Source organism: Zalophus californianus, chromosome 6, assembly GCF_009762305.2.
Source record: "Zalophus californianus isolate mZalCal1 chromosome 6, mZalCal1.pri.v2, whole genome shotgun sequence".
Lineage (NCBI taxonomy): Eukaryota > Metazoa > Chordata > Mammalia > Carnivora > Otariidae > Zalophus > Zalophus californianus.
In genome coordinates this window covers 75,808,149-75,815,725 of record NC_045600.1, presented here as the reverse complement: position 1 = coordinate 75,815,725, position 7,577 = coordinate 75,808,149, and the positions used below count along the sequence as shown (strand labels likewise).

General features: G+C 37.5%; 2 protein-coding genes across 2 annotated transcripts in view; one reads left to right on the top strand and one right to left on the bottom strand.

Annotated features, from left to right (window-relative positions):
• The window catches only part of CHRM5 (cholinergic receptor muscarinic 5), a 72,910-nt gene that overhangs the window by 3,813 nt on the left and 61,520 nt on the right, over positions 1–7,577 (top strand). The gene's annotated exons all lie outside the window — the stretch shown is intronic.
• The window catches only part of AVEN (apoptosis and caspase activation inhibitor), a 173,383-nt gene that overhangs the window by 119,690 nt on the left and 46,116 nt on the right, over positions 1–7,577 (bottom strand). The gene's annotated exons all lie outside the window — the stretch shown is intronic.

The following is a 7,577-nucleotide window of genomic DNA, read 5'->3' as shown; positions in this document are numbered from 1 at the left end:
ATTTCAAGTCATGTCACAGAGACACTAAAGAGACGCACGACAGGAACCAAATTAGAGAAGGATGCTTTCATTGCATTTGTCACTTTTACAGCACCAACTATTAAAGATAAAAGTGCCATTTCACAGCTTACTTAATAATTTAAAAGAGGGAGTAAACATCGTGTTAATAAAACTCACAGATGATAAAATGGAAGGAAAGAAAGGACCAGAAAGCAACCAGACAGTAATGGAAAAGGAACGTAGAGAAGAATCTATGCAAAATTTCACCCTGGCCCCCAGAGAAATACTGCTACTCCTCTCAAAATGGATATGAAGTGCTCCAAATTAGAAAAGGACTCTTAAGTTATACAGTGACCCCATGACATAAATTTGTGTATAGCATATAAACGAGTATAACGTGGGGGCAGGGAGGGGGTTGGTGAACATCCTTTTAAGAAAAACAATTCATAAAATAAAAGGAATATCTCTTTAATAAGCAGAATTATGGTGTTCTATCAAAGTCTTCAAAAATTTGCAAAAATAAAAATAAATTGGAACTTAGGGCCCAACAAACATGACAGTACGAGAGTTCCTCTTGCCAACACACATACATAGATGGACCATCTCTCCTCTACCTCTTAGGCAGCTCTAGCTGCAAAGGACGAAGCAAAACCACCAATCCTTCTGCATTGAACACATGTGTAGTTTATCCCTTGATGAGGTGCAAGAGCCCCAATGCAAAATAGCAGCCATTTGTGTCTTAGCCTCCTAGAGTCAGAGCCTATATAAAGATATTTTTTAAATAACAACTCCATGAATAACTAGAAGCCAAACTGACATTTGTTATCTACAGTTACAGTCTGCTTCAAACAACGGTGTATTAGAGAATTATTAAAGCATTTAACCAGTCCTATATACTGGCTAATGACTACCAGTTGATTGTCAACAACTGTTTGAAGATCCTGCCATCCTCCATGTCTCACATGGCATTGGAGGCATTAGTAAAATAACTCAAGAATCCAGATCAATCAGAAAACATTCCCACTTTTATAGACCTAAGGCTTGAGGTTACACTGTTGTCATCAGAATACATACGGCTTCCTATTTACTGCTTATCACTATACACATGTTGCACTGAATCATGTGCTCTTTGAGTAGCAAAAGTCAGTTCCCAATTCGATTACCCCAATAAAAATGTTTAGCTGTTAATAGAATTTTCTTGCTATAATCGCCTAAATATGCTGATTGGTGTATAATCGAAATCTATCAGGCTTAGTACATGACATGATTCTACTCTACGCCTTCATCAACTGCACGTCTTCCTTCCTACGTGTTGCAGGGACACAGGCCTCTGCATGTAGTAATTGTGGGTAATTTGTGGTGATAGCTACACAAAGCTTTGTCTAGGAACTTTCACAGCACTTCTGATAACACTTTTTTTTTTTAAGAGAGGGTGGTGGGAAGGGGCAGAGGGAGAGGGAGAATCTTAAGCAAGCTCCACGCCCAGCACGGAGCCCAACCTCATGACCCTGAGATCATGACCTGAGCCAAAATCAAGAGTTGGACGCTTAACCAACAGAGCCACCCAGGTGCCCCCTGATAATACATCTTTTAATAACGCCTTGTTCAATTGTACTGAAAATCTATTTATATACTTATCTTGCCTACTAAAGTCTGCATCCAAGAGTGAGGAGCACATATCATTCATTCTTTATTTCCAAGCACAGGACTAGTTATTCAATAGCTATGTTAATGAATATGAAAATGTATCTTAAGACATTCTCAAGTACAAGCTCATCAAAAAGGTGGAAGAATGAAGATTCTAAAATATACCCCAGCTTCACTGGTAATGAGAAAATAGGACAAATAGGGGAAAGTCTCCATAAGGGGAACTTTTTGGAGGAGTAATACTGAACTAATAGCTATAAACAGATCAGATCTGTTAAGTATACTATATGATATCATGAGGTTACAAATACTGGATAGGAAACTTATCCCCTTATACTTTTGCTGTATTTGATATACAGAAATCACATTTGCCATACCATATTTTGATGTAGAACTTCATCAATTGTCCAAAGGATCTAAATAGGTCTTGCTGTTAAAAAATGATTACAGAAGAATTTGGATAAGCATTTTGCAAGAGAAATTGAAAAGATACTAACTACAGTCAGCTTTCTGATTCATTCAAACATAAGTGTGGGGGAAGTGACATACTTAAATATTTTACATTTATTCTGTGTTCTCTCTGTGTGAGGAATAAATCTATGCAAGTGTCTAAGTCAAATTTCCTTTGAGTTTGAAAGCCACGATATCATCAGATTTATCTGTTAAATCTATGTCAACAATGGTGATCTCTTTCAAAGCAGGAATAAAGGCTAAAGCCTGTGCTGCACATTATCCTTTATGATAGAACTCAAGGTAAGAAGGTATTCAAGTAGGGCCAGCCTTGCTCTAGAATTCATCAACATATGTACTGGGGTGGAGTCGGCTACAGTCTCTAAGAAATGCTCAGGACGTGTGAGCAATGCCTTTATCGAGGCTGATAAATGCCTTTATCGAGGCTGATTTAATGTATACAACTCAAGATTTTTTTGAGCTTTGACATCCTATCATTTTTTTAAGCAGTGCTACATTGTTTCAAACAAGATCTTAGATAAAATGTCAAGACATAAAATGCATAAGAGCAAGACACGGAGCGCATAAAACCTGGCTGGGTCCAGAAAGAAAGCATAGAGCCCTACCAGCTAGAAGACCCTTCTCATGCCATCTCTCTGATGCTCCCCTCCCTACACTTCTTGGAACAGCTCCTAAAGTGTGTTTGTTGTAATTGCTCTGCCATCTAGAGGATCTACAAAGAAAGGTATTCTCTATTATAACACATGTATTTGATTCCACACAGACAATGCCAAATAGTCTAAAACTCCTGGTTTGAGTTATGTCAAGCAATAGCTTTTTCTAGCCCAAGTGGGCACGAGCTGCCAAACACGGCTGCGCGGACGTGTAGAACGCTACTCCATTACTCTGTTGTCTCAACAATGGCCAAATAAATTACAAGTACGTAAAGAAGGATTAAACATCTATAATCTGCGGCGCCTGGCTGGCCCAGTCAGTACAGCATGCGACTCTTGAACTCGGGATCGTGAATTTGGACCCCCCACTGGGCGTAGAGTTTACTTTAAAAAAATAAATAAAATTAATAAAATAAATTGTCTCCTAGTCCTTAAAAGAAGAAAAAAAATCTATAATTTGGACTAGAATATCCCAGAAACAACTAAAATTAACAACATCTCAGAAAATTTTATCATACACAGTCAAGAGGTAAGGCGTAGAAATGAAGCATGAATTTGTCATAATAGGAGTCACAACACAGTGTGAGAAATCAACAGAATTTAATTGCTGGAAATACCAAGAGGCCCCCCTTCATAATATTCTTTCACCTATAATATTGTGCCAAACATTTTAGTTGCCTTTAGTTGATTCCAGATTTGTGGACTCTCGTAATTTACTTGACTTTGAGTGTGAGACAGAGCTCAAGTATTAGGAACCATACATCACTAAATGTTATATCTAACAGGATATATTGGATTAAAGCAACCTTTCTTTTTCTTTTTTAAGAGGAAATATTTTCTATCCCCCCAACACATGCAATTATGGTGACCCACTGGTTATGTAATTTGTTTCTACTCATTGAGCATCTCCAGCACTATCCTTGTTTAAGGAATTCTCTTTTAACTATTATTCCAAAATCTCAACTGATTCTTATTTTGAAGCCAATCTCCCAAGTAAGCAATGTCTTTTCCCCCCCAACATACTTTAAAATATTTTGAAATAATATTCTTGAGATTCTATTTTTAAATATTTTATTAGGAATTATTTCAAACTGATGACCAACACCCATGTACTTACCACCTAGTTTTAACAAATACCAATTTTTGCCATTTTTGCTTCCGATTTTTTTTATAGCCCCTCAATAAATAGGTCTGGAAAGAAAAACAACTTTACAAATTTATTCCCTGACATAACTATGTCAGGAGCCAGTTATAATTTACACGTCTTTATTAAGATTTGTAAGTCAGGATATGGAATTTTGTAGCCATAATTCCACAACTATCTTCATTACAAATATTTTATGTTAGCATAAATACCAAAACAAAGACATTTTTTAAAAACTATGTACTCTTCCTATCTCAGACGCCCAGTCAAACTTTTGAAACAAATGTCCTAGAAACAGAACCATAGGCTAATTTCTTTTCCCACATCTTCCCTACCCCCTCTCTCTGTGCCAACCTCCTGTGGCGAAGTGACATCCTAAATGGAAGTAAAATAATCAATATTACAAACAAGGTCCCCCTAGAAAAAAAACCAATTCTCACCAGTGATTTCTTATGTAGCAAAGACATACCTAAACTCACAGTTACAAAGGCACAAACTAGTTACAGCAAGGTTAACATCTTGTAACATACGTAAATAAAAATGTATTTTTGGCTCAAGTTGGTACCCAAGAGCTAGGAAGGTTGAAAATGTGCATCACCTCACTGTGAGGGCAGCCAGAAAAACCCATCCACTCCCCTTTTTAGAAACAAAATCAACAAAAATCACAACTACATATAAAGGGAACCCAGAGGCTGGACTCCTTACAGTAAGACAGGGAAGCGTGCCTTCAGGATAACAATTGAGAATGAGCTCCAACATGCTCACCTTAAAAGGTAACAATTTCTCATATATGGCTAACCACAGAAAGGTCATCTGATGGACAGTCCAACGAATGCTGAAGAGGAGACAGATTCCAACAAACCCTCCCCTCACCTTCATTCATAAGCACATAAACCACTGCATATCACAGTAAATTCCAATTTTATAAGTTCACATTCGCTCAGCAGGAGGCTGTGACCACATACTGAGAGTCAGGCTGTTGTAGCCCAACCCAGTGGACTCACGGAGCACAGCTCCTATGTTCACTTCCCTCAAGGACACTTGTAAAGAGCAGAAAATTGCTCTGTAGGCAGAGACCCAGTACAGACTGGCCATCCCAAACAAAGTGGCACCTATGGATTGGTAGTATTTCCTGAGCACCCCTGAACGTGCTATGGTACTAGACTGTTTAAAAATTGGAAACAGAAATACTGAAATAAAAATTAAATTGTACAGACTGGTCCCTAAAGAGTCAGAGAAACACAGGAATCAGCCTGTCTTTTCCTTTCCTATGGTTCCTACACCCAAGAAACATTAGAAGGCTAGAATTCACAAACACAAAAACCGGGGGAGTAATACTCACTTTTACCCTGAAGCCCCCATTCTAACAAGAGCAAATGTGAAAAAAAGAAGAAAGAGATAAATGTCCACGTCAGGCCAGAGTAGGGAGTAGGAGTAGCAGAACAAGATGGACCAAAGAGCAAATGATGGGTGGGACCTTTGGGCTTATACAACCCTCCAGGGTGCTTCTTCATCCTACACGAGCCTGTTTAGGAAGGTCTATTATACTTGACAATATCCACAATTTTTAACTCTGAAAAGTCATCTCTACCTCCTCTCTCAATCTATCATTTACCCCAAAGGACACAACACTAAGGGAATCAACTCTCAAATTTCCCTCCAACATAAAAATTGACTTCAACAGGGGTGTTTACGGCTATGACTCAAACACTGCACTGTCTATGAACATATAGATAAGAGACTTTTCTGAGCAATTCACCTCCAAGTATCTACAGCTTTAGGTTAAAACCCAACCTATATGAGCCTCAGTTTTCCCATCTGAAAAGTGAAAGATTTGGACCAAATGCTATCTAAGATTGTTTTCAGACTGTGTATTCTATGCTGCCTTTTGAAGACTGAGGGAAAAAAGACACCAAAGATTCAGAACTCACCAACTTCACTCAACTAACAGCAATTAAACTGGAGCACTAGGGAATCTTAAAGGGCATGCTCAGTGAGGCAATAGGGACCTTAGTGATCAAGAAAAAAGCAACTTACATGTCGCTGTATATTTTCCTTATGAAAACTGCTGGTCAGTAGAATAGGAGGAGCAATCCAAGAGATTTTAAGTTGGAATTAGAAGAAACCATTCAGGTGAACACTAACTTGTTCTAGCTATGAATTCATTATGTAATGATAGTTTATTCTCTGGGTTTCAAAACAAGAAACAACTCACTTTTTCACTATGATTTTGAGTGTGGAAAAAAAAAAAGCTTAAAGATAACAGGGAAGAAAAGTTAAGATATTCTAGCTGAATTAGTGCTTTTTTTAAACGATGCCATAGTAAACTAGTATGGCTCATAGCAACAAGGCACAGTGGAGGTACCAGGATATCAAACATGAAGAGCTGAAGATACATGATTTTAAAGTTACATCGGGAGCGGCAAATTCTTATTTAGAAGTTATACTGTATAGCTGACAGACATGGAAACTCCTACACAGAGTGGATTTAATAATATCTTTTTGTTAGCAGCGTACCCTTAAGTACCAGTCAGATAGATAGATAGATAGATAGATAGATATCCTATAGTTTAAATCTAGCCAACCCTAAAGATTGTTATCACTAGAGCCTCCAATCAAAACTCAAAAAAGACTAACCTGGGATTCAGAAACACTTTGCCAGTAAGTACTCTCTACATTACTATCAGAATCATCAAATTGCAAAAATGCTCAATGGGCTACTGAGGTTCAACTGGGTTTATGTAGATCTATACATCACAATTTCTAAGGCTCCTCCAAGCCCTGGCAGCAATTCCTCTTGGGTTTTTTTTTCCTCAGAATTATGGGGAGAAGATACCTAAATAAGAAATCCAATAGGTAATGTGAAAAATATTAACACTAGTGATGCCATGTCGCGTTTCTGAATATAAAGCAGATGAATCTCATTTACACATACACAGCATATACAGCTTAACACAAAGTATCTATTTTGCTTGAGGTAATAATTACCAGCAGTCAAGGAAAACTCATTTCCGTATTAGAGCTCCTGAGTACCTCTGTCATAATACAAGTCAGGGAGATGAAATGAATCCATATTTTGTTTTCCAGATTTTTCAGTTTAAATGACACACATAGCTAATAATAAAGGTAATGTTTCCACTGTCATGACTAGACCAAAAGGTGCCAAACTATCCAACAAAGATAATTTTTTAAAAGTAGCCAAAACGGTTGTGTGTTGTTTTACTATAAAGTGGGGGCAGGAGGAAATAACTATCTGCAAACTATGAAACAACTCATTTTCTACACAATCTACCAGTAGAGCCTACTGCTGCACAGCCAACTGTGTGTGGAAAGCAATAGTTCAGTATAAAAAATAATAATGGGTTTTGGAATCAGACTGATAGAAATTCATACTATATTTCCATCATATACTAATTATGTGACATGAGGCAAGATATCTAACTTCCTTGAGTTTAATTTGCCTCCTCTGTAAAATTGTCTAATACTGACCTTGCAAAGTTACTTTGAAATTAAAATATTATACATAAAGTACCAAATACCCAGCCAGGGGTTCTATAAATAAGAACAACTGTAACATATTTGTTTATGCCTATACCTCATCTACCCCTACTCCCCAAATTAAGATAGTTACTGTTATTCAACCTAATCCAAAAATTGGCCCT